This window comes from Ascaphus truei, chromosome 5, assembly GCF_040206685.1.
Source record: "Ascaphus truei isolate aAscTru1 chromosome 5, aAscTru1.hap1, whole genome shotgun sequence".
NCBI classification, from domain to species: domain Eukaryota; kingdom Metazoa; phylum Chordata; class Amphibia; order Anura; family Ascaphidae; genus Ascaphus; species Ascaphus truei.
In genome coordinates, this window is record NC_134487.1 from 87351330 (window position 1) to 87379115 (window position 27786).

Sequence of the window (27786 nt, forward strand, 5' to 3'; positions counted from 1 at the left end):
GGAAGGCACCACCAAGAAGGAGTTCCTCATCAGGATCCTCTCCCTGCGGACGCATAGATCCCGATGAGGTGGAGGCGCTGCACGTGATATAGGTAGGACTCGCACACACTACCTCAGCTGCCTGTCTGGGTTGACAATCCCCGAATACCATCATGCGGGAGACTCAGGAGTCCTGTTGCCTACAGGTGCACCACCAGACACGACCATGTAATGGGGGATGGTTGGACCACAGGGGCCAATGTGAGATTAGGTGGGTCAGGCCAGAGGGAATACCCATTACAGTTGGAGGTGCTGCTGAGAGACCTGTCAACAGGACAGGCTTTTGCTAAGCACACTGGGAAACAGGGAGAGTGTCTGCTGCCACTTTGTGCTGCGTGGGACGGAGCCAGGGGTAGTCAGGGGAGCTGCTGGAGCTGCAGACCGCACAGACGACCTGGGATCCTGCAAGGAGTTAGTGGGGCTGGAGCCGGGCTATAGCTGTCCTAGTCACCTTGAGGTAGTGCTAGTGGTAGGATGCCTAGAGGGATAAACTGGTAACGTAGTTCAGGAATCCTGGAGAGGGTCTGCGCTAGGCTAGCCAACAGTAGGTAGACGCCCAAAGTACTGCATGGAAGAGCCAGAGTTCTCTAGTCCATTCCAGACCACTTACCGAAGGGAGCACAGACTGGGAGGAAGGAGATATAGCAGACACAGAGCGAGTGAGCCTAGCCTGAGGTAGTGCAAACACGAGTCAGATCTACATTAGGTACACAAGGTGGTGCACAAGGCATTTTTATTGTATCGGTGTGGCAGCTGCCCCGCAGAGAGGAGCTCCATGTACAATAACCCAATATATAGTGGCCGAATGGCGACCGCAAGAATGGAGGATCCGCGCGGTGCGGAAGGTCCAATATGGCGGACGGAGGCCGAAGGAGAGAGCGCATGGCATGTGTGCGGGAGAAGAGCAGACTACAGGGGAGACTGTTGTGAGCCTGCTGGAAGAACAATCTACAGAAGAGACTTTTGTGAGCCTGTTGTGGAGTGGTGCGAAAGCTGTGATTGCACCGTGTTGGTCCTGCCTAGGACCTTGGGGTAGTAACCCTGAGGACAGTGAAGAGGGCATTGTTATGAGATCTGAGGAACATAATGGACTTGCTTGTCATTCGACGTACAAACAGTCAAAAGCTACCTCAACCATGAACAAGATTGACATTGCAATCCAAAATGGCGGTTCCCGCTTCCCTGGGAAACCGCGTGGGCCAGTTGCAGAAAATGTTGCAAATGCTCAACTTGCAGAGAGTTGGCCAGGAGTGGCGCCAACAGGAAAACCCCACCCTGATGGGGAGTATGGCGCGAAAGCTGGAGCTGCGCCCTCATGGACTATGACGAACTCAACCCCTGTGCTGGGTCATCCTACAAATTTAAGGGACCTCCCCCTAATCTCAACCAGGGGGAGTGGTTTCCAGTTTTTGCGGATGCGGATGGAGAAAGCTGGAGGAGGGGTTGGCAAACCAGCCCCTGCACTTCAGTTGCGAGGAGCCAGCAAGCAGAACAGACCACTAGTGAGAGTGCCTCCTCTAGTGACTATGGCCTGCAAATCAGAAGAAGGGTCACTGATATCTACCCATCCCTACTCGGCTCCAGGAGGCTTCCTGATACTTTGAGTGGTGGGTACAGAGACAGTGGCATGCCTATGCCTACAGTGTCGCCTGCCGGGCGGTGCTGTGAGCTCTACAGCGCGATGGCACAATGTGGCCTGCAGTATCTGTGGCCAATGCCGACATTTGTGCCGGTCCAGGCAGTAGAGGCCGCGGGAGATATTGCCATGCTGTCTGCGGAACTCCCCGGTGCGCTCTGGAGGGAGTCTGCTGATCCCGGAGAAATGGGATCGGGCACGACTATCAAAATGGAGCCAGACGAGAAAACCAACCACCGACATGGTGATAAAATATGGGCTCACCGTCGATCACCGAGCGGAATGCCTCGTCCTAATGCGAAGTTGGAGTCCTTGGACGAGGAAACAGCCAGTCCTAATGCATTGACGGCCCGACCACCGGTGAACCCCAGCAGCAGTACGATTAAACAAGTGCCACTCACCTGTGTCGGAAGTGAGCGGAGCAGAGTGTCGCCCGTGCAGCGGCAGCCCGAGAGGCGAAGTCCCACGGCCGTGGTGACCAGCGGTTCCGATGGCGGCAGATCCACCCCAACACCACGGAACGGTAAGCAAAGCCCCTGCTATTACCAGGTTCCGAGGGTGGCAACGGCGGAGGAAGGTCGGTGCAAGGCCCAAGCGGTGCCACAGTGGAAAAAGGCATTGCTGGATGTAGTCGTGGAGGAAGAGGTCTCGCTTGGGGACCCAACCCAAGATGGCAGTGAAGCACGTGCGTTCCAGGACGTAGCTTCCGACGACCATGGCGGAACTGATTGGGAGATGACGGCGCCTCTTTGTTCGAGCAGTGTCAGCCGATCGCCTAGGTTGAAAAGGAGCGGGCGATCAACGCGGAAGCTGCAGAGCAGTGAGACCGAAGAAGAGGAGAGCCCATGTGGTGGCACCGGACCAGGTAGCGGTGAAGAGCGGGTCGAAGCCCCGCGGATACCAACTGTTCGGCCCTATGCCCAATCCCCGGCCCTAGTTAAACCCAAGGCCCTAGATAAAGCCCAGCCCCAGCCACCTTTTCTTTTGGCTCCTCATCGAGCTTAGGAATGTCAGGGGGTTCCCGGGTCACGTCGGAGGAACGGACTGAAAGGGGCTTGGACTGGGGTACGTCTGATGATGGTTCGGTGGGTGGAAGGTATTCGCGGCAAGTGTCCGCGTCTAGTGATGGCCTAAGCGTTGTGAGTGTCACCCTAGAAAGTAGACCCAAGAGGGTGGGGTCGCAGTCACGGTCTACCGGGACATCCGGAGTGTCCTCCTGGGGAGAACTAGAGGAGGGAGAGTCTGTAGAGTCCGCTACAGAGGAGGTTAAGGAGACCCAGTGGTGGACCCCCTTATTTGAGGGATACGAGGCCTGGTTGGATAGGACCTGGTTCATCCTAGAGCGGGATGGGGTGGTGGACTATTGGTGGGCCAAGGGAGAATTCACTGAGGCTCATTTCAAGGCCCTGCAGGACCGGTGGTACGACATTAGTCGAGGGATAATAGAGCCATTGGGTCCCAGTAAACTTGAGGATCCGGCAGAACCGGACGAACCTCTGTCATGGATGCTGCCAGGGAGGGTGTGTAATACCAAATTAATCCGGACCAGCCGCGCAGAAAGAGCCATTGTAGCCCAGTACAAAAACTCCCATGGGTTAGAGTACCCCTATGTTCCCGAACCCCTCATGCAGGAGATTGAGGATAAGCGGGATGGGTGGCTACGAGAAACCATTGAAATGTACATGGTAAATAAAGGGGGTGCAATTACGGGGCGCAGAGCAGAAGAGAGGATCTCCCAGTTAATGCGAGTATGGAGCATTGGGCGCAGCATATATATGCATAAAGCTGTATATAGACCTGAGAGCGGCTTGGCTCGGGAGTATAGCATTACAGTAACTGACATGGCAGGTAGAGAGGTGAAGAAACCAGATCCTCGCCACTATTATTAGGTAGACAGAATAGTGAGGTCTGTGTTTTACTTGAGTGCTCTCTGCTGGTCAGGAGCGTTATACAGTTGATAATTATGAAACAAGAATGTTGTTTGATTAATTATGTGTCCCATTTCACAGTGCTTCCTGGAAAAAGGTACACCAAATTTAGGTCCCAGCCGGGACGGTGGGGATTCACCAGGGGGAGATTGTAGCCATGCATGTAAAATGGTCTGCAGTTGTCTCCCCTGCTGGCAGTAAACCTGGTAAGTTACAGGGATGCCAGCAGTAATCATGGAGGTTTGCCCTCACACCCTGGTGAGGTGCCCTATGTATGGGTGGGAGTGGCTACATACTCTGAGTCCACAGTTCGTAACATCAGAGCTGTGACAGTTCCTGAAGTATATAAGGCACCGCACTGCCCAAAGTTAGGTGGTTGCTGAGTTGTTGGAGTGCGTTGGGAAGGAAGGATCCACTAGTGCAGTAACTAGTGGTCCATTTCTACATCAGACTTTATAAGAGCCACACTGTGTACAGGGACCTGGCACAGGGGTGATCTCCCTACGGGGAGAGGGGATCCCACTCCATTGGGAGGGCGTACCTATGAAAGAGACAGCAAATCAATATGTGCGGCTGAGACAGCTGGCTGTGAAGGGCAGCTTGCCCATACGAGATCAATAAAGATGCCCTGTTCAAAGATACCCCCACTGTGTGAGTGTGAAGTTACTCTCCAGTGGAAGGCACCACCAAGAAGGAGTTCCTCATCAGGACCCTCTCCCTGCGGACGCATAGATCCTGATGAGGTGGAGGCGCTGCACGTGATATAGGTAGGACTCGCACACACTACCTCAGCTGCCTGTCTGGGTTGACAATCCCCGAATACCATCATGCGGGAGACTCAGGAGTCATGTTGCCTAAAGGTGCACCACCAGACATGACCATGTAATGGGGGATGGTTAGACCACAGGGGCCAATGTGAGATTGGGTGGGTCAGGCCAGAGGGAATACCCGTTACATAAATATGGGGATATATACCTGCATGTCTCAAACCAAGGAGCCCATTTTTCTGAAAATTGTGAAGTGGAACCATTTAGGTAGGCTGAGAGTTTTTCCATGTAGACTATATGCCAGATTTTGGTCTTGCTGTTCTACTGTACCTGTGCTGCTAACTGAACCTGTTGAAAAATCCCTCCTTAGTGTAAAAAAGGGGGCACCCAAAGGGCACCTTTCTACCCCTGCCACCACTCTCTATAACAAAAAGAAAAACAGAAACAAAAAAAACTCACACTGCTGTCCCACTCCCTGCCTGTCACCTCCTGTGCCTGCCTGTACCTACTTCCTAAAGTTCCAACCAGACTACCTCCCCACACACTAACCCACCAGCCAACATCTTGCTTTCTTCCCTCACATTATGAACAACACTCGCAAACTAGTTTAATGTATAAACATTTGTGGCCAGATTATAATTTGTGGCTCTAAATTGTACACATTCTCCCATCTCTGCTGGTCGGCCCCTTGCACTGCTGAGCTGCCGGTGAACAAAGCCACCTCCTTTTTCCAGATTTTACATCTCCTTTTTGTTTCTATTTTAATATGTATTATTGTTATCCCTTGCTCATTATGTCCCGTACCCCCTGCTCCTACAGTATGTTTCAAAGCTGGTTAAATATCAAAATCTATTTCCAGATAACAATATTTGTAAATGTAATATACTGATGATAACATTTCACCTTTCTGTATTTCACAGGAAATATAAATAAAGAATTAACCCCAAAAAATGATGTTTAACATGAGAACATTTTGAGAACAAATTAATAAAAAGGTTTGCAAATATACTGTACTTAATACAAGCACAGCAAGAAAGTCTGCAGCTGAGCCCTGCATCTACAGTACAATATTGGAAATGCAAGGAGCAGCAGGAGCAATTATTTTTTTCTAAAAGGTTAGATAGAAACAATTTAAGAAACATAATGAATAGAGCATAGTTACAAAAGGAGGAATAAAGACATTTAAGTATAGATACAGGTCAATCTCCTGTGAAATGCATATGAATACACAGTATATATATATATATATATATATATATATATATATATATATATATATATATATATATCATACATTACCAGCAAGTGTAAGGAGACAACAGCACTCAGAAGGTATAAGCAGCTATAAACTGTATTAAAGAAACTTGCACATATATCCAACGTTTTGGTCCGCTGAACAGGACCTTCCTGTACAACACGATGAATCCCCCAGTATCTAAGGGTATTCTCAGCCAATTTAATCACCCCTCGAGGGATAGCGGGCTCCTATTACCTCCACGAGTGGCGCTGAAACAGCTGACGGCCGTCATTGCTTGGCGGCTTGCCGCAAATCGTGTGGAGAAACCGGACAGCTAGTGAGACTGTGACCATCTAACATCAGAGGGAAGCTCCATGATGATGACTTGTGAGCAGTCACCTAACTACAGCTGATTCATCTCGAAGTGCCAGCCGCATACCATCAGAGGGTGTCGCCAGTGAGACTGTTCCTGCTGTCCTCGGCGTGCGGTGTCTGGTAACACATGTCTTAGTACATGAAGTGCCTGTTTTTATTCGATCTGATGTACGCAGATATATTACCATAGTATCATTATGACAAGGTGAATCATCCGTATGAACTGAGATCACCACTTTATTTAGAGACCACACAGGCTTACCTTATACAATAATGTACAGTGTCAGTACGTATTTACTTTGGAGTCGTTTTTTTAGATTCTACACGTTAAGTCTAATTTGAAAGCGTCAAGACACAGAGAGAAACACAGAGAGAAACACAGAGACAGAGACCTTTCTAATTTTATTAGCAGTCGCCAGTTGTATAAATAGCACCTCAAACGTCCCTTTAAATATATTAGAAAGTCCTACCTCTGCTGAAAAAAGAGCACACCTGAGGTACTTGGCTGGGCGATATGCTACTGGTAATACAAAGTATATTTAAATGAGTCCCATACCACACTTCATAGATTGTCCCTGGACTTGACAGCATTCAGAAAGATGGCATCAAGGCATAGGGTGCAAAGAATCTCTGGAGGTTAAACAAAAGATGTCATTCAAACCTAAACCTTACTACCTACAACTGCCAGACTCTCTCCAGTAAAGCAGCACTGTAAGTACTGGAAGATGGACTTGATATGACTAAATAGGATATTGTTGTCCTTAGTGAAGTTAGAGAAAAAGATGATGGCCTCATTGAGCTCAAAAGTGGCACCTATTCTATTACTGAGGTACGGATAATTGAAGAATCAGTGGAGTAGGCTTCATTATTAACAAAAGATGGAGAAACAACATAGTGGAGGAGTATGGAAGCTCATCAGAAAGAGCAACCAGAATCGTCATTCAGTTGACAGAGATACAGGCTTCAAATAATCCAAGTGTATACCCCAACATCATGTCTTTATACCATGAAATCAATCAACTTAACAACAAATGAAGTGTCTCCTAATTATCATTATGGGAGATTTTAATGCAAAGATTGATGCCCAGAAGAAAGACAAAGCATCCCATTCATGGTAAGTATGGTTACGGTAACAGGAATGAATGTTGGGACATATTGGTAGAATTTGCAGCATGTGAAAACTTCTACATCATGAATTAATTTTTAAAGATGAATAAAAATAGATAATAGACATAGAATGTACTAAATTGAGTCAAGAATTAAATTTACTATACTCTAACTAACAGTGAACACTTAATTGAAGACTGCATTGTCATTAACAATTTTGACCCAAGGAGCGATCACTGATTGGTTCTCTGGAATGCGAAGTTGGAAAGAAGAAAACTGATTATAAAGAAGACAAAAACCATCAACATCAATAAACTCATGAGTAACAGCAGAGAATTTCAACTAATCGGAAAAATTGCTTCAGCTTTCTCAAAATGCATGGAGGCACTTTAACAAACAATTATGAAGAACTTATAAAGATTGTTGTTGAAAGCGTCGAAAAACCTGAGGAATCGCTAACAAAAACAGGATATGAAAATATGTGATGAGACAAAACAATTAATGAGGAGATGACAAAAAGTGAAGCAATCCCAAGATGCAAGAATAAGAATTGAATATGCAGAGCTGTGCAAGACAATCCGCAAATGTATAACTGAAGATGTAAGAAAATGTACAACTGTGATGTGGTGAAGAAGACTATTGAAGATAGCAAAAGCTTAAAGAAGACAAAGCAGCAACTGGCTGGTAAGATGCAAATCATTTCACTCAAAGATGATGGATCAACAATAATAGACTGCACTTGTAAAGAGAGTTGAGGACTTCTACATGACATTGTATGTGCGCACACAGATACAGTAACACAGGGCATAACCCAGCAGCGTATAAACAAGAAGAAACCACCAATGATGTACCATGCATCCTTCCAAAAGAAGTAAAAGCAAGTAAAAGCAATAACATTGATAAAGAAGGGGAAGGCTCCCAGGGAAGATGGAATTACAACTGAAATCTTGAAAGAAGCTGGGGAAGAAGTAGAAAAAATCCTTTCAAAACTGTTTACTTACTGCTTGAAGAGAAGGAAAATGCTGCTTAAAGAACAGGAACATTCCAGAGCAATGGAAGAAGAAGAAGACTTCATGTGAGGATCGGACACAGGCTCTGACCCAGAGTTTGATTCAGACTTGCTGCAGGCTTTCCTCATCAGCTCCTACTGTGTGCTCTTTCCACAACACGAATCAGTACTCTGGTTTCACTTTCAGCCTCTGCTTACCAGCAGTTCACCGATTGACTGTTTCACCCTTTATATGCTCAGTCTTTGCCTCTGCAATTTGGCTGAGCATAATACTTTGTTTCTTGTGACGTTGTGCTGGTCGCGAGCACTCTTATTTCTTGTCCTGCCTTGCTTTGCCCTGTCTGTTCTGGCTTGCAGTCTCACCTGGAAACCAGAATTCATCAACTATTCTACCATCTCCTGTCCTCGACCTCGGTTACGTGACATCTACTATCCCCCTATCTCCAACCCCTGACCACGGCAAGTATACCAACTACCGGACTTCTCCTACCCTGCCCGGCTACACGATGACAAACCTGCACACTGGCTACTCGGCTCCGGGATGGTGTTTACCAATCCCCACCTCTGCCTCGCTGTCCTGTCTTGTTTGTGGCGAGCACTCGTTACAGTATGCTCATCCCTGCAATCATGGACCCCTCTAAGGTGGGTTGAGTTTTGACCCTGCATGGCAGCCTGTACACTCAAATGCAACAGTACACAGATCAGGCTAACAAAAGTGTGGAAAACACCTTGATAAAGGACTATTCATAGTCCGAAACACGTTGGTGTGTGTTGTATTCTATTCTGGATCCATTAAATTAGCTTTATTTTATGGGAACGCATTCCTGATGGTTCTTGGCTGATTTTTCAGCACTGGATATAGTGCTCCGTTTTTCCCTCCTCTGTTTTCCTTGATGTCCATCTACTGACGGAGGCACATTCAACCCTGGGTCACTGGATATACTGGACATGCTGCTCATCATGGATAAGAACCCCAAGTGAGTTTGTTCCAGTTTGACCCCATTCATTTAATGTTGTCAAAGAAATAGGATGTTTTATCTACTGGTCACCGGCAGGTGTAAATGACTTTATCCTTACTGCTTTGCTTTGTGGGATCATTTTTTACCAGGTCACATCCTATTGGACATTTACACAGTATAGGGTTATTTTTCCAGGCATCATTCTGCTACTGCAGTTTTTTCTTCAGAGCACCATACAACACGCTTTTTCATAACAAACGTGTGGATCAGATACAATCTGCCATAGATCAGCTGCGCTGTGCAGCGTTCAATTCTGCTTCCACAACAGCACCTGTCCCAACACAAACTTCTACCCACGCCGCCGCTGAACCATGACTCCCTACGCTGAATCGCTATGGTGGGGACCCACTCATCTGTCAGGGGGTTCTCAACCAATGCTGAAAGTGTAAAGTTTAAAGTCTGCAAAGATTTAAATAAATGGATTTGAACTATAGGTAGAAGTTGAAAACTATGTCCACTTTGACCAGCGAATAACAATGGATGGGAACCTTGCCAATGAAAGGAGAATGACAATGGGATGGAGAGAGCATTTGGAAGAAACAAGACAATAGTTCAATGGAACCTTCCACTGTGCCTCAAGAAGAAAGTGTATCCTGCCCGTGCTCATGACTACATGGATGTGAAACTTAGACCCTAAATGTGGAGATAATTTAGAAGCTTCAGACCATGCAAATAAGTATGGAGAGATGTATGCTGGGTATTACATAATAACAGCAAAAATAATGAATGGATTGGAAACCAAAAATCATCACAAAGGTGAAGAAATTTAAATGACAGTGTGCCAGACATATCGCCGGAAGAAATTACCATTGTTGGCCAAAAATGGTACTCGACTTGATTCCAAGAGCGATTAAAGCTGCAGTTCAGTCTTTTTTTTTTTTTTTTTTTACTTCAATAGTTTCATGTGGGCAATCTCTAATTACCTAAAGAACTGCATAGCTGCCGGTCAATTCGTTCTTCGTCTATATATCGGCAAACTTTGGCGACATCTTTAAATATGGGGAATGTAAATCATTGCTATAGGAACAAGCATGTTTGTTAAAATAGAATACAAGAAAATTGGTCTTTCAAAGTTTTTTTTTTAAAACAGAAAATGCTAAAAGTATTTTTTCTTACTACAGAACTGATTTATTAAAAAAAACACACATGCAGGATATTGCCTGAACTGCAGCTTTAAAAGACCAAAACGACAACAAAAAGTAAGCTCTGGAGGATGAAATCAGAAAATTTGTTGGAGAAACGGGGAGAAGAGAGGCTTGCCACCACCGTACCTGTATTTACATTTTTTTTAAATTATTAGAACCAGCACACTTGACTTGATTAATAATAATAAAGTTTATTGGTGTGGGATCAATATTTCGAGGGTAAAATGCAAAATATGATAAATATCATGCATTAAGTAACTCCTCGAAAAACCCTTACAAATTCTCAAGGTGACAAAAACAGGCTAATGCTGAAGACAAAGATAATGGTAACAATAGATTCATATAGAGTCCTACAATTAATTTAAAATGATATGACTATACATATTTACTCTCACAGGTCTCTTTCTCCCTTACACTCATTAAATCACACCACTGTATTCTACAAAATGGACAAGATTTTCCTCTTATTCCTCCAGTTATCTAAGTTGGATATTCGCTTTTAGCAAGTAGACCTCTTAACATGTTTGATCTTAGCTCTCAAGGTCGCCCTAATACTCCTACTCTTTGTCAAAGGCTGGCCACTGTCTATTGTATAGTGTTCTGCCATAGGGGTGCGCAAACTGGGGGACACGCGGGGCAGGAGATTTGTCTGGGGGGCGCGGGTGGTTGCAGAGGTCCCGCACTTTCCCCATGTGGGATCGCATGAGGCCTCTGCAACAATAAAACTTACCGGGATTCAGACGCTGTGACGCGTCTATATGGCAACGTGGCATCAAATGATGCCACGGGGTCATGTGACCTGATGTCACGTGACCCCGGAGCGTCATTTGACGAAGCTGCTAGGTACGAGGGGGGGCACGAGCTCCAGAACAGGCAGACAGGGGGGCGCAGCAGGAAAAGTTTGCGCTCCCCTGTTCTACCATACCCACCAGTATAATTTACTGACCCTTATCTCTGGAACAACTTTCCCATCAGTGTTGTGATGTCTCAAATACAAACCTTTCAAATGAATCCTGACTTTACACCAACTCAATTCATCAATGATTATAATTCTCTGAATATCAAGGTGTAAATAGATACGGAGCAAACTCCCTTACTGCAGTGAAAAGCCTTTATTTAGGGCAATTTTTATTGCAGGTCAACACAAACCATCACAACATTTTGTGTCTCAACTGCACCCTTTGTCATGTGATACATAAGTGCAGAACAACCATCTTTAAATACCCATTAACCCCACAGATAATCCTTTGCCAAGGGGAAACCCTTCCAATAGATGTAATATTCTTGTTCCTAGTTATGATCTTCTCTTAACCCCTTCTGCTCAACTTTAGTTATTGATACAGTACCTGTAACCACAAATATTGATAAAATAACTTATCCTCCTAAAATGTTTAGTTATTGTGTGAATAAAATACATTATTACAAAAGTTTTTTTAAATCCTGCTAACGCAACTGAAAGAAAATAATATGGGTTAAAATGTAGCAGAGCTGGTTTTAAATGCAGCGCACAGTTTTGGGAAATTTGCCGTCTTTTATGCACAACAAAGTATGCAAGAATGGCCTTGCTGCATTGAAAGCGTTTTTTTTTAAATCTGAGAAAGTTAAGTAATTTGTGGAAATTTCTGTGTAACTTCAGTTTGGGAATAGGGGCTCTATTCATAATTTGCAGAACCTCGGGTGGCTCAGAAGTCCCTACTGAGTACTGTATTATGGTTTATGGAGTGAATGTAGTTAACGTGTGCTCAAGCCCTACAATATGTTTACTCAGTACACCATAATTCTCAGTCGGGATTCCGTAAGAACTCGTTGCTGCACACATTGCATCCGGAATTACAATTCCCGAATTGAAGCTCTGCACAAATGTTCATAAATTACGCTATAATCGAGGGTTTTTTTTTAAGGGTTTTTATGCAAACCACGGATTAGAATGATATTGCCAATATCTGTACAATAATGACATATTAGTATGGGTATTACCCAAAAAGAAGAAAAGCAAGACGAAGTTACATTTACATTAGTTCACCACGAGCATTATTCACTTAAAAATGTTAAAGTCCAACCACAGATTTTTATGAGGGAGTATAATATTTCAGGAGCTCATCAATACTGTATGTCCAACCTGCTTTTTCAAGGAACATTTAAAAAGCCCCAAACACTCACACACACACACACTCACACACACATCACTGCCACAATTGCATACCGTCTATGGTAAGAAATAACATGAATTACTTACATGTATTCCTACTCTCTGTATGTTTTCCAAAATACTAATTGGATTTATGGGGCAACAATTATTTTCTCTCAATGTTTATTTTTATTCCTATACACAATGCTCCTATTTTACTTGGTGTGCTTAAGAAATGCTAACCACAGGAAAAATAGTCCTTTATAGTAGATTAAATGAATCCCATTGCAAATCACTTTTCTGTGAGGCTGGAGGAGAGCATTCCTTTTACTAAAAGCGCAGATTCCATGCTCCATGTCTCTGTATTTAACTGTATCTATTTTTAGCCTGCAAAAGCATGCGCCATAAACTATTGATTAATAGTGGTCCAGCATATAAATGACATTGAAGATTAGGATTTTAAAACAAGATTCTTGAGAATCAACGTCAAAGATATTCACAACTGAGCGGAGCTCCGAATCTTCATAAAACATACATCATGTTGGTTATTTGCATGCAATTAAGATGATATAGTGCAGAGGGATGCAGAACACACAATATAATTTGCAATGTAATAGGAATATTATTAATGTATTATATTGGTCAAAAAATGCATTTTGTGTGATTATTGTGATCTATAGAACTTTGTAATGTTTCTGACATGTTCAATGACCTTTGTAACTTAAACTTAAACACACCACATTGCTCGTTAACATTTGTATTAGAGACAACAGTTTGTCATCCTAACTGAATTCCACTCAAAAGCCTTTTCGCATTGATCTTATAAAAACACCTCATCGGTGGGTTTGTGCAAAGGGAAGGAAAAGAAAACCAAATACTCTATAGAAAACACAATCCTTTTAAAAACGTTCACACATACAGTATATAGGACATTTTACTGAATGTATATACAGTTTACATTTTATTCGTATGCACAGTAAAGTAGATCCATGTGTGCAAGTTTTTAAAGGAATTGCCTTTTTAGTGTATTTGACAATAGTGGGATCAACAGCAGTCATATACAGTGTCATAAAATAAAGTTCCTTACAATAGAAAGTACACTACAGATAGATGTGTAGACCTATTCATAATCCTAAAAGAAAGTATCTTTTGAAAACAAACAAACTATGGGGGATTTATATCAAAACTGGGGGGGAAATGGAGCCAGAGAACTGCAACAAAACTCCACTGTATGCAAAGAAACCCTTTCATATATCTAGTGCAATTATTTTCTCCAGTTCCACCCCCCCCCCCCCCCCCCCAGTTTTGCAGTTGCGAGACTTTGTTACATAACCCCCTAAAGGAGTTTAGATAATCTATTGGTAACAATAAAGCCAAATCTGGCCTAGTAAAAAAATTGCTTCATACAGTATACCCAAGCCATTGGACGTTCTTTCTGATGAATAACTATTTAAATATCTAAATGTCCATGAAACTCACCTAACAATACAGCCTTTAACTCAAAATAGATTAAAAAGATGAAGTAGAACAGAAGTTAATTGGATTTCCTTTTATTGGACCTTACAATTTTTATTCTTTGTTTTCAGACATTTGAAGAGTCTGGTAGTAATGCATGCATTGATGAATTGCCTTTTCAAATGGTATTCATAGATCATAAGTAACCAATGTGCTGACTAGAGAGTGATACAATCACAATATATTTTACTACTCCAGCTCCCAGTATTTAACAAAGACTACAAAGCTGCAGGGCTCAATAAGCTCTTTCTTTCTCTTGTATTTTAATGAACAAACAGCTGCACAATAATGTGACTCAATGAGGCATTCCTAATAAAGTACTGCAGAAACAAAGACAAGGATACAGAATAGTGTGCTTCTAACCATAGTGTCATTCAAAATAAGTGCATAGGCTTTTACAGTTTACAGCTAACAGACATTTGTCTTCTAACCACCAGTCAACTGTTATGTCTACATTACACTGGCAACTGTTCATTATTTTACACCTCACATGTGTCATGTACGATATTTCACACAATTTGGTGACAAATTGTGTTGATCTGTCTGGTACACTGTGCTCAGTATGCATTGTTTATCAGACAGGTAGTTAATAAAAATGCTACAAGAATATTAGACAAATATCCCATTTACCAAAATACATTTGTTTTAAGATCTGTTTTGTTTTTTTTTGCATGAAATGTATTTTGTTGTTTTTCACAAGACCCTTAAGTGCCAGAGAGGCCAATGACGTATTGTACAGAACACATTCTTGGCCCCTCTTGCACTGAAGGGATTAAAATGAGCAATGGAAATTGCTCATAATTGAAAGCAGGATCATTATTGTAATAGCTTCAGCAATTAAATATGGTGGATAAACAATCTGGTTACACCATGCAGTTGTTTTTACATAATTTATGCAAGGTGTAATTAATCTAGATGTCTAATCATATTACTACAGAGAAAAACTTGTGACAAGAATGTGCTTAAATACACGGAATATACACTGGTAGATAATTAGTTTTTCACTGTTATCCCTCTTCAATACTTAAGTAGTATTGTTGATTAAAATATTTCAGCATCACATATTTTAAAGTATTACTTGTCTTCATTAACAATATTGTCTTTATTATTAGTATCGTTATTTCATTTTCATAAACTGTATTGTTGATGTACATATAACAAGTTCATTTTTAAGATGGAACTTTGTTGAACCTTTTCATATCTTTTAAATTACCAATCAAACTTTATAGGTAAAAAATGATAAATATATTTCTATGAATATTACAGTTACATTTGAAAGCAAATGATTTGCTCTTTAACTTGTATACATACATATTATGTGTAGGACTTACACTACCAATTGTTCCTGTACCACAGGTAACAACAGAAGATTACAGTGCCATCAACACAGGGAACTATGGTCTGCAGAGACATACTGTAAAGGGGCTGCTATCACCATTACAAACTGCCACACTTTCTGCCCAGGTGAAAGTTGGCTAGTGTTGGGACTAGACTAGTCACAACCATTAAATCAGCACCTGTATTTTAGTGGTGAATGTTGTATCCAGTGCTATGCAGCTACTGTATGCAATTCCCAGATTTAGAAAATAAGACCCACTACATGTCAGTGCAAATAAATAAATAAATAAATTGCATGAGTAGTGCAATTTCTGCACTCAATAAAGTCAAGCAGAAAACGTTTTAAACACCAGCCATTTCCCAACCATTATCTGACTAAATCACAGAAATGTAATTGGTAAACAAAATACAATGTAGGTTTTGTATGTATATTAACCAGGAATGTACTTACTTGCCTATTTGCAACCCCATAGTCTATGTTAAAAATTGTTCATCAAATGAAAATCAAAATTGAAGAACATTGGTTTGCCCCTCATATTATGGACAATTAACTTACTTATTTTGCATTGTATCGAGTTAGGGGATGTTTTTCTTGAACCATAAGTACTTTTATATTATATTATCCTGTGAATTGCTGATGTCAGTGAGACAATATTTCTGAGATGAGCAGCTTTAAGTAGTTAAGATGCATACCAATCTAAATGTTGATGTCTGAAACAATACATTTGGTAAGAAAAAGCTAGATAACAATTATCATTTAATCAATAGTAATTTACATTCTTTCTCCACTTTGAAAGGCGCTTTCAACCAGCCTGGTTAAAGGACTACCATTGCAGTGATTGGGTTTCTTTTCTGCTTAAGCAGGAGCTTATTCAGGGATTAAAATGTATGTTCAATGAAAAGTCAATACTGTAGTGTACTAGGGTTATTCATCAACGCCCCCTAAACCAAGACTGTTACAAGAAGGGTACAAAAACACCCCCAGCTTTCAATAATTTTGAAACATATTTGAAAACCATTTAACTCTGAAATCCAGTGATGTCCTGTACTCAAAACGATTTGCTTATCTTTAACAAAACATACTGCTGACAAAAAAAAAGTTAGAAAGACAACAGGACACAAATGTGTGAGGCATTTGTTCTGATCTGCAAAAATATTGGCAAAATACAGTATGATTCAGCAGATTAGAGTTCAATGTATTTTATGTGCAGAGAAAAGTACATCTATTGCTGCATGTACCTTGTAGCAGCGTGGGTAGGTGTGTGTGTGTGTGCAACATCAGCAGACCATTACCCCAGTGAATACATGGAGGGTGTGTAAAGTTTGTGCAGGAAATCTGAACTTTAATTTCAATATAATCTTTCAAGAAAATGCATTAAGGTGTATCTAATGGAAATAACACATGGAAAATGTGTCTATGTGCATCACATCCAAATAATTTGGCTCCCCCGTAATCAAATTAGACACTTCAGACTTCTGGTTATACGTTTTAACAAAATACAATAATATCAACCGCATACTGTACCCTTTCCAACTCCCCATCATAAACATACACAACCCCACAATAATACGATTTTGCAGAAGCCATTAGCATCAGGGTATGTAAAACATTGTGAAGTCAAAACTGCTTAGTGATATTGATGAAACCACACACCAGAAGGATAACGTCTGAAATTGAGACAAATCTACTTCTTTTAAAAAAAAAAAAGTAAATGTCCCCGTTTAGGGACTGAGGCTACTTTATCTCTAATTAATTTCTGTCCCTTCAACTCCATCTGCTTGAGCCTCGCATCCTGCAGGAGGTCAGCAGTCAGCATTGTTCCAGCTCTAGTTGCTCTAAGTGATTTTTTTTACATTTGCTTAACATACAGTACCTGATGTACTGTATTTGCAAAGAATATACTGTATCAGTATCGATATACTGTACACTGCACCTGGAGTCAGATAACCTTCTACCAAATCCTCACCTATACTGTGTAACCATAACCACAAATAATATAAAGTAAAACTACCAATTGACTCACAATGCCTTTCTCCACCAGTTAACATTCTATTGCAATCAAATCACGAGATCCCTTAAATTACAGTTAAATAAAACAATTGCCTTTTACTTTAAACTTGTTTTTGTGTTACACTTTAGGTACAGTATATAACTAATGAAGTCACGATATTAACATTCCCAAAATAGAAAACAGGGCCAGATGTGATTACTTTATCAAATTACTTTAAGGAGAGTAAATAAGGATTTGACTTATTCTGACCGCATTACCTTGCTTCTAATTATAATGTTGATGGGATTGACCTACCTGCGTCCCAGTTTCCAGTTGCAGAGACCTTCTTCTAGCCTCTCTGAGGTCCAGGATGTGCAAATAAGTCTTATCTCCGTAGCATACTTTAAACCCAATATAGTATCCACCTGCAAACTGTTTAATCTTCCGAAATTTTTTAAATAAAAGTGGAAATGTCAGCTTTAAAGTCACTGAACTGGAATCAAAAATGCACTTCAGTATATTATTTTGCAAAGAAATAACTGATATGCAACATAAATAGTAGGGCTGTGTTGCAGGCACAGCACCTGTCCAGTCCCAAGCCGCCCTTGCACACGTGCTGTTCAATAAATATCCAGGAAGGGTCCTTTTGCAGCAATCTCCTTATTCAACCTCTGATGTGTTTTGTTCAATCATTTTATACGTTGTCTTGCCTCCTTTTCTCTTGGGGAAGCTAATTGAAGACAATGCAGCCCTTCACCTGCAGCAAAGCAGCTTCACGCTGTAATCCCAGCTCTCTGAGTTGGATGGATGGTTGGAGTCCTCCTTGTCTGTGTCTCAACACGCAAAGTGTGTGAATCCCAGTCACACTGTGATATACACAACTGATGTGGCTACACGTTGAAAATGTTGAATCCAAGCTCTGCCTGTCTCAACCTCCCTGGTGGAAAACTGTAATAATATAATTAAATTCTGTGTTATGCTTCTTAGTTTCTATGTTCCTCTTTGCAGGTTTCTCACTGTCGTAATTTTAGAAAGAATCGAACTAACCCCCATGAACAACTGCAGGTGGAATTGCATGTCTAGGAGTTGTCTCAGTACTGCGGACAGCTCCAGCACATACAGATGAGGAGGGAGGAGGGTAGCAGTCCCAACTGGAATACCAAAATGGCATCAGACTTAATGACTTGGCCAACGCAGATTACACATCCATTGTGCAAAATAAATCTTTGGCAGCCTGGGAAATCTTTCAGTGCTGCACTTGTGGGTGAGGTGGATGATTCTTCCAAAAAAAAAAAAAAAACTGTGTTTGTCCCTGTGTTTGAATTCTTTCTGAGAAGTGAATGGACTAAACTGTTTCAGTTTTTAGACACCGACTCTTGCATAGCCATGGTATAAAATAAACGTTTGTTTACATCAGAATAATCAGGGTGTGTTGTTTCAGTCTCGATAGAATCTAAATATGCTATTTTTCAAGCAGGTACAGTATATTGCTAGAAATTGGTTTGAATGAAAACACGATCACTCTGCTAAACCCGGTACTTTGGCTCCCTCCAGAGGACCAATGTAGACTTTCTTATAACAATTCCGATAACAGTATTTTACTTTTGGCTGATGAAGTGGCACTTACCTTAAAAACAGAAATAGAAAATATCTATTGAAATGCACTAGGCAGAAAATTAAAAACCAGCAAAGGGAAATGTACCAATTCCCTAAACTCATGTTTTTGTTGAAGTTAATTGCAAAAGACAAAAAACATAGTGGCACTGTATAACATTCAAGTGGCCCCAATGGATTTCTCTATTTCTCTATGAGTACTGTTCTGGTTCTATCTGAAATAAACTACAAATTAAAAGGAGGGGCAAATAATATTGATGTTCACTTGCACTAAATAACTGTTTTAAGTTGATCATCCTTATTCTCATTTAACAAATAAAGATAGAAACAATATATTTTTATTTTGCTATCCAAGATTGTTAATATTATTAATTATTGAGGTCTCCAGGAGCCAGTATCAAAGGGGAAATTGTTTTTTTATAGTTAAATTGACTGTAATTAAGAGGCCATTTGAGCACAGTATGATTTACTTATGAAGGTACTATATTGTCCTATTTGGATCAGTGAATGATTAAGGGAGTAGATTAAATAAAGAAAAATAGTAGTAAGGGGAGAAGTTACTGGACAGACATCTTATAATTAGATGTATCAAATTTTGCCTGGGAACCAGTTTGAACTTGACACATTTTGTACATGCTTTATTTTTCTGCATCAGCAGCATTTTAGTTGCATGCACAAACAAACAAAAGGACTATATTTTGTAAAACTGTGTCTGTTTCCTAACACAACAATAAGATACATTTATAGTAAATATAGGAAAATAGTTATTTTCGCTTGGAAATAGATCTTTAGACTTTTCACCACTATGTAATACAGTAGGTGGCTTACAAGTGCAATGTTCTCAAGTAGTTACACTCACAATCAGGATGGCAAATTAAGTCTTCTTAAAACAAACGCAAATTTGGAAAAGCAACATGAAAACCCTGGATGGGTTTTTTGCAACTATGGCATTTACAAATTACTCACAATATGCCTTTGTAGCCATCATTTTTATTGAAAAATATGTCCACTGCATCAATTTATGAAGGTGGTGATTAACACGTTCAGTGCATATCATACAGAAACAAATACAGGCCTTATACTTAAGTAGTTTGACAAACATTTTCAAAATCCTATATAATATTAATGCTGTATTTTTTGTTAATAATACTGAATATATTTTTCAGCAAATAGAATAAAAAATGACTAAGAAACTTTAATATTCCATAATTTTCATATATGTAAGCTGTTTCCCCATAACTTAAATAATGAAACTAATGTTAAAAAGGTGGATCCAGGTTGAGTACTTAAAATGTGTTGCTAATCTAATATACTGGTATGTTTTATAGTGGGACTGTAAAACTGTGAATTACAAATAGACCCATCTGTATCATTGGACGAGTTGAGAAACATTGGAAGCAATTTATCAAAGAATCTCAGCTGCAAATTCGGGTTCTTAGTGATGTGAAAATTAGCATTGTAATTATGAAAGAAACAAACAGTAATCATTAATATATATATATTTTTAATATAATTATTCAGCAGGTCACTTAGGATAAAAAAAACTTTTTTAAGTAGATAAGAGTATACCTTTAATGAAAAAGTGCAAAGGGAAGAGTTATAGTGTAATGCAAAAGTGGTATATTCAAACTATTGGCACATTGGATAGCCACCTTCCAGATGTGTCTTTTTTTGTATATCTGCTGTGTGTTATTTTAAACCTAAGGCTACTGGGGCTTACTGTACAGTATGTATCAATGCAAAAGCAGTAAGATTTTGAGGAAAAGAAACTGCACCAGAAATCAACGACACTTTTTTATTAGATACATTTAGTACAATAGTTTTGCCCAGATTTTCACCCGTTTTCCCTTGCACAGACTATATGGAATATGCTCCACTATATCATGAACTGGACAACTTTTCAGCTATCAGAGCTCTTTCTCCTTAAAGAAAATGTACTTTACAAAATCCCCAAATCACAGGCCCTTTCCAGGTTTCTCACACTGATTTTATGTGATATGCATGACCAGGGAGGTTGCCAGGCGGTTCTCCTCTTCCCCCGCTTGTCCCCACATATACCGCAAATAAAGACAGGAAACTGGAGGTAAAATGGCCGCGGCTATTTATTTATACATAAAATTACGAGGGGTAAATGCCACTCCCTGCCAGAGTGCTCCTTTGACAGGAGGGGGAGGGGAGGGTCAGCCGGCCCCAAGCCGCTACCCTCGTGTCCCCTGCGGGAGCGGGTTCTCGACGTCATGAATATATGACCTCGCCCACTCGTACTCCCCCCGGGCTCAAACGGCCCAGCTCCCAGTCTGGCAAGAACAAGCAGAGGCCGTGCTGCCCGCCAGCCTGGCCTTAAGAAGGCCCCCGGTTGCCTCCTCCCCTGTGCTGGGGAGGGAGGGGTAGCGGCGGGCCAGCAAGGGAAAGGCAAGCCCCCCCCCCGGTCATGAGACCCCACGCCCATGGCTGGGGGGGTTGCTTTCTACTTCCCTTAGAGTTTGACTCTCTTTATGCTGACCACTTGGTGCTTTTTCCAAGAAATGTATGATTCCATTAATTTTTCCTTCCCTCTAACCAAATCTCAGCCCTCACAATTCAATTCCCTTGAAAAGAAGACGTATTAGAATCTATTCCTATGCACGTTTTAACAAGGAGTAATCTAGTTTTTTACAAGGACCGCACCATACAATTAAACAAACGTTGGCATTTTCCCCGAAAACACAAAAGCACTTTCTTAAATATTCGTTTGAAGAATTACAGATTGTCATATTATTTTATACACGTTAATCGTTACTCTGGTGAATTCTGTAAGATTGCCAAAAATAAAATCCATAATGTATCCAGAAATAGTCATGTTCACACAAAGCAGATTTTCCCGACATAAATAATATGTGTCCATTATATTTTTAACGGCCACTGAACAACAGAATTACCATTTTAGAAGTACTTTTAGTCTTGTACATGAAAAACAAATGCATTAGCACAAAAGACCAAAAGGTACACTAAAATGTATCCTTTTTAATTACAATTATATAAAGGGCTTTGAGTCATTTTTTCTTAAAATATGAGTATACGACCCATTAATACACAAACGTTTATGAGAAAACATGCCCATACTGTTTTAATAAAATAAAGAAATAGAACCACCCCTGACTTCATTTTACTTCATGGCACCCCTTTTTGTTAGACTTAGAAGACTAATTTGTGACCTTGGTAAATGTTAGATTGTCTTACAATTACAATCTTATAGTGTCGTAGTAGGGTATCAGTGACCCCCAAGGAGTGAAGATGGACAAAAAGGTTTAATGGGTTGCACTCATGCATACATACATGGGTTCAATCATACATTCACTTATAGATACATACCTATAATCAAACATGCATTAACTCATACTGTAGATACATACACCCATATACTTATGCATATACATACACACATACATATACTGAAGAGCAAACTGACTCTTCCTATAGCTGCTTTCATATACAGACTACCCAAGATTTCAGGAGTCACCCCTGGTCACTTCAAGAGACTTGAGAAATGTGGACCTTAACAGTGCACCTGATTGCCCCAGGTACCATGCCTGGGAATATATCCATTTTAAAGGAGTTTATAGTCATTTTATGCCACTTAGGATGCTACAAAACATGCATCTATTTTGTACAACTGTTGTTGGCGTTTGCTTAATTTAAAAAAATATATATTTTACAATATTTCAGTTATATTGTGCTTATTTCTCTTGAAATCGGTATGTATCATATAATAGGAATGCTAATGCAGATAGTTTATTCCACAGTTAATAACAGCAAATAGTGTACCTGGATTATTGTCAATATATGAAATGTCATAATTAACAATATTAAATAATACTACACTGTAACACAAATATACTGTATATTAATTCAATACACTAATCTGATACTGTGTTTGGTCTCATTACAGACCATTTGAAGAAAAAAAATGATGATCTAACTTTACTGAAAGTGAAATAGAAGTTCACCAACATATTATTAACAGAATAATACATGAAACTGATTATAAAAAGCTTAACTATCAAAGTTCTTCCCTTTCTTTTCCTTCCTTTGAGGCTCACAATGTCCAGATTTTTTCTCCTATCCCTCTCCAGGTGGCAATCAACTATCGCCCCCTACCTCTATTCAATCTCCTACTGTCTTTCTCTCTAACTTTAACTCCTGACTCTCGTCCTGTCTCTCCCCTGGCTCTCCTTCTCTTCTCCTTGGGGGCTTCAAATGCCACATTGATGACCTCTCTCTTACATTGGCTTCCCGATTTCTCCCTCTAACCTCTTCTTTTGTCCTTTACCAATGGACTGCAACCTGCATCCACAAAGATAGCCACAACTTGGACCTGGTTTTCACAAAAAAAAATATCTCTCTGATTTCTCCTTTTCACCCCTTTGCTTTCTCTTACCATAACCTCATCTCATTTACTCTGTCTGAGTAATCCACTTCTTCACCTTCATCTACCCCTCTTTTCTGCAGAAACTTGCATTCCATTAATCTACTGGCTCTTGACTTCACTTTGCACTCCTCCCTCTCTTCTCAACTACAGACTCTGACAACCTGGTCATGAATAGAGATGACAACCCTGTCCAAATCCATTTACAGGATGTTTTTAGACCAAATCCACCACCCCTCCACACCAAATCCGTCTGCAGTTTGGGTACTAAAAAATCCATGTGGATAAATCCAAATCCGCCTTTGAATTCAAACAGGACGGATTTGAAAGAATCCGATCCATGGATTCCACAAAGAATGGCCAGATTGTTAAAAATCCACATACTGTATCAATTAATACGCAGAGAGAGGGAGTGAGAGATATTCCGCCCCCGTGGATTTATCAGCGTCCGAATTTTTTATAATCCTGCTGCAGATTTTAGTATTGCTCCTTAAAATAAAATAAAAAATTTGAAATTGCGAATTTGTTTTTTTTAGAGTGACCACAGAAATCTGTGCACCAAAGGAACCAGCCAATCCAGGGATTTGATCCAAATCCGCAAAACAAAATTGCCCATTGCTAGTGATGAACTACAAAAGTTGCCAAAGCAAATTAGAAAGAATTGAAAATGAAAAAAGGATTGCAATAGGAAATAAGATCAACCCCAAAAAGTTCTTTAAGTACTTTAATAACAAAATGATTAGCAAAGAAAATATAGGACCCTTTCAGTGTGAAATGGACAGGCACATTATTGGAGATAAGAAAAAAGCAGATATATTAAATACATTCTTGGCGTCTGTATTTACCAGGGTGGAATCAATTGCAAAAATAGTGCCCCAAGAGGAAGCCACAACCTCTATATTAACAAACAGTTAATTGACTGAGGAAGACGTGCATAGTGGCTTATTGATAGAAATCTGGACAAATGGGCGCAAAGGGCTTATAGGCAAGTGAATATGTATGGAAGAAGATAACACTATAAACTCTATTTTAATGTGGGAAATTATACTTAGCTCCAAGTAAGAGTCCTTCAGAGATGATATGTTGCCTCCTCTTGTAGTTCTTAGATAATTTGGGCAACTGTACATTAGAAAAGGAATATAAAGAACAAAATAGTGCAATAACGTTTTTAATAAATAATAAAAAAAGTAGAAATGCGATTGCATACTCTTTATTATTATTTTTTTTGGTGGTATTAGGTTCTTTTATCTCTGTGAATTTTTATTAAGTTTTTATACACTTTGCATTTACTGGTTTGCATTTGTACCTGTCATATTATTGTACTGTTTTAACAGTGTTTTAGCGCTTCCTCCACTTGTGTCTGTGCATAGTGGCTTGATAAAATTACAGTAAATAAGGCACGTGGCTCCGATGGCATGCACCAAAGAGTTCTCGAGGAGCTAAGTTCAGTAATAGCCAAACCATTATATTTAATATTCAAGGACTCTATTTTCACAAGCTCGGTACTACAAGATTACCATAAAGCAGACGTGATGCCTATATTTAAAAAGGGAGCTAGTTCACAACCGGGGTATTACAAGTCCAAAATCAGTGCTGCAGAGTCCATCAGGACTAGCATAGACAGTCTTAAATGTAAATCATATAATAGTCATTGTTTGTATTGTATACATTCTATAGGAGTTACATGGTGAATATAAGTGGGTCCGAGTATGATCTACATAGACATAATATGTTCTGATATAATGGATACATGTGGCTACTAAAGGGTTAAATGCACTGTATGGTAAATGAAGTAGTGAGGGGAGGGGGGACAGATCGATAAATCCCCATGAATGTCCACATCACCTCCCATCTGTCATACCTCTAATGTCCCTTTTTTGTAAGAGCATAAAACCATCAATCCTCTGTGTGAGAAGTACAATACAACTCAACCCCGTTATAGCGTGATCCGCTATAATGCGGATCCGCATATAACGCGGTTTGAGCGTGGACCCCGAATATTTAAAAAAAAAAAAATTGCACACACGGCACACTGCACAAACTCACAGCACACTGCACACACTCACAGCACACTACACACACTCACAGCACACACTCACAGCATACTGCATACACTCGCAGCACACTGCATACACTCACAGCACACTGCATACTCACAGCACACTGCATACACTCGCAGCCCACTGCATACACTCGCAGCCCACTGCATACACTCGCAGCCCACTGCATACACTCGCAGCCCACTGCATACACTCGCAGCTCACTGCATACACTCGCAGCCCACTGCACACACTCGCAGCCCACTGCACACACTCGCAGCCCACTGCACAAACTGCAAACACTCACAGCACACTGCACACACTCGCAGCACACTGCACACACTCACAGCACACTGCATACACTCGCAGCACACCGCACACACTCGCAGCACACTCACAGCACACTGCACACGCTAACAGCCCACTGCACACACACAACACACTGCACACACGCACAGCACACACACAACACACTGCACACACGCAACACACTGCACACACACTCAGTAGGGCTGCCGGTCACCTCTTTCCCCCCCCCTCCTCCCGATCGGGCACGCGGTGGCCATTTTTAAAAATTAGCATGACCCCGGTTATAGCACGGTCGGATCGGGTGGCTCCCTAGGACCGCGCTATAATGGGGTTGAGCTGTATTTCTCAATTGAATATCTACAGCGGTATTTTTTCTATAAGGAGTTTTACTCACAAGACCTATCACGTTCAGACTCCATCACATGCTTCCAACAAAAGTAGTGAAGACACGAAGGATCAAGCTGCAGAGTAGGAACATAAAGGCAAACAGTTCCATAAATGAAAAGGGCTAGAGAGCACTGCTGATGAAAAAACTGTATTAACACCTACAAGATGTGCATTGCAAGTTCTAACACATTTCGCGCCCCCAAAGAGTTTTGGCGCTTTGTTAAAGAGTAACTCTCAATAAAGTTTTTTTTTACCATCAGTGCTCTCAAGCCCTTTTCATTTACGGAACTGCGCGCCTTCATGTTCCTGCCAGTGAGTTAGAGAGCACTTCTAAAAGTATAATTTATACTCTTCATTTATTGTGTGCAATATTTTTTCTTATTTGTCTGTTTTGATACGGTGCCACACAAGAGGTTAGTGTATCAAATAAAGGAAATTGGACTCTGTAAAAATATAAATATTTAAAAATATAAATATTTGCACCTGAATTGAAACTTCGTTAAAGGCTAGACTACAGAGAGTTGTCACAAGTGGTACCTTTTCAGGTTGGGCTAAGGTGAGTGAAGTACCTCAAGGATCAGTACTGGGACGCCTACTTTTTAACTTGTCTATTAGTGACCTTGAGGTTGGCATTGAGAGCAAAGTCTCTATCTTTGCTGATAACACTAAATTGTGTAAGGTATTAAAATCAGAGCATGATGCAACTTCTCTCCATAACCTCTATTAAAGCATTAGCAATAGCACACCTTGAATAGGGAGTACAGTTTTGAGCATCACTCCATATAAAAGACATTATGGAACTAGAAAAAGTGCTTAGAAAAGACAACCAAATTAATTAAAGGAATTTTTAAATCTAATTTAGGAGAGGCTAGCTAATTTGGAGTTGTTTACATTAGAAAAGAGGTGTCTAAGAGGGGATATGACAACTATATACAAATATATTCAGGGACAATACAAGGAGCTTTCAAAAGAGCTAGTTATCCCAATGGCAATAAAATGACATGGGGTCATACATTAAGGTTGGAAGCAAGGAGATTTCACCAGCAACAAATGATAGGGTTCTTTACAGTAAGGGCAGTTAAAATGCCAAATGCATTACCCATGGAGACTTTTATGGCAGATACAATATATATCTTCAAAAAAGGTTGGACATGTATTTAGAAAGAAAAGGTATACAGGGATATACCAAATAAGTAAACATGGGAAGTATATTGATTCCAGGAGAAATCCGCCCATCCCCCTCTTTCTATCTGCTATTCTCACCCTTCTAACCCCAGAACTTGGCTAAACTGCCATACACGCATGCGCCGCTCCTGTACTCGCTCCTCAGAATACCTCTGGAGGAAATCTCACACACACAGATTTCCTCCAGTACAAATGTATTCTTTTGTTTCAACTCAGCCCCATCTAAGGCTAAACAAACCTACTTTTATCACTAATCAACAATCACAGGTCTAAACCATGCCTCGTCTGTCTTTGACTCTACTCAAACAACCATAAATTACCTGTTTTTCTTCTTCTATTTCACCTCAGAACTTTGCAGACTATTTCAAGTCATAGGTGGATTACAGTCATCAAGGCATCACCTCTGTATTCTACACCTCTTTCTAACTCTTCTCCTGCCTTCCTTTACTCTTTTTCCTCTGTGACAGAGGAGGAAGTGTTGGTGCTGATCTCATCCTCACCACATGCCCTCTTGACCCCATTTCCTTCCATATCCTCAAACCTCTTGCTCACACTCTAATCCCTATATGCACACATATTTTCAACTCCTCCCTCAGTGCTGGTACCTTTCCCA

The 27786-nt window shown here is 40.7% G+C and overlaps 1 protein-coding gene across 1 annotated transcript in view; it reads right to left on the reverse strand.

Moving 5' to 3' along the window:
- The window catches only part of TAFA2 (TAFA chemokine like family member 2), a 605483-nt gene that overhangs the window by 523552 nt on the left and 54145 nt on the right, over positions 1 to 27786 (reverse strand). Inside the window, exon 4 of the mRNA XM_075600174.1 lies at positions 17550 to 18861. The gene's annotated coding sequence lies outside the window, so the exon portion shown is untranslated. The remainder of the gene's footprint in view (positions 1 to 17549; positions 18862 to 27786) is intronic.